Source organism: Triticum dicoccoides, chromosome 3B (assembly GCF_002162155.2).
Source record: "Triticum dicoccoides isolate Atlit2015 ecotype Zavitan chromosome 3B, WEW_v2.0, whole genome shotgun sequence".
NCBI classification, from domain to species: Eukaryota; Viridiplantae; Streptophyta; class Magnoliopsida; order Poales; family Poaceae; genus Triticum; species Triticum dicoccoides.
Window position 1 is genome coordinate 657,400,528 of NC_041385.1, and position 1,071 is coordinate 657,401,598.

Sequence of the window (1,071 nt, forward strand, 5' to 3'; positions counted from 1 at the left end):
CAGATGCCAACTCCCATATTCAACATTGAAAGTCGAGAGAACCACCATTTTGATGGGAGATATGGAGAAAACCTATTTGCCGCCACCATCGCCATTATTGGAACCAAAGTCATAGACAGACAAAGGCCTAAATGAGGCACATGTTTTTAAAGAACGAACATGAGATTTTTGTGCCTTATATATTAAGAAGAAGAAAGGATAATTTGCATCAAGTTAAAAAACAAGCATCGGGGTCACATGCGACGCCGAGCGCTCCCTATCACCCACCAACTCTAGACCTAGCTAGCCTCTGCAACACAAAATCGTCACTGATGCGCGAGACCACTACGCGAGGTATCACCACTACTTTGTCAAAAAAATGTTGTTGCGCTCCAGCCATAGGTGCCTAGCTGTGAGCAGAATGAGCGAGCTTATTTCCTTCTTGCGAGATCAGACACAATGTCTACTGTGTTTGACCACCAAGTCGTAAATTTCTCGGCACCAGTTGGGTTGAAGTGCGCAAGCGATATCCTGGGAGGATGGAGTACCATACCTCCCCAAGAAGGGGCAAGCTAAGAAAAGATGGTGCAGGTCTTCCGGCAGTTGCGCACATAGTACGCAACATTCGTTGTGCTAAAGGTGGCGACGTGCAAGATGGTATGCAGTCCATAGTCTGTTGGGAAGGACTAGCCAACAAAAGAAATTGATCTCCGGCATCGCCCAGCTAATCCACAGTTCAACACCTGGGCTGAATTCACATCCCAGGAAGAAGGCTGCATAGATCGAGCACGAGGAGTACTTGCCATCTGAACAACACCAGGCAAAACTATCCTCTGTAAGTTGGATGTCCTATAACACTTCCCATATTTGCAGAAACTCTGGATGTGTTTGCTAGCATGTATGGACTTAGTCTAGTTGTTCTCTTCTCATATATGCTGAGTGCAGACATGCTGAATCCATGCATTTGTTGTTGTTTGGCAGCGGTGTGTGCACTGAGACATGCTGAGCTGAGACATTGTTTGGCAGCCTGCATGTGTTTAGACATGCTGAGCAATTTTGAGTTCCAAATAAATTTTTTGAGTGGTGATTGGT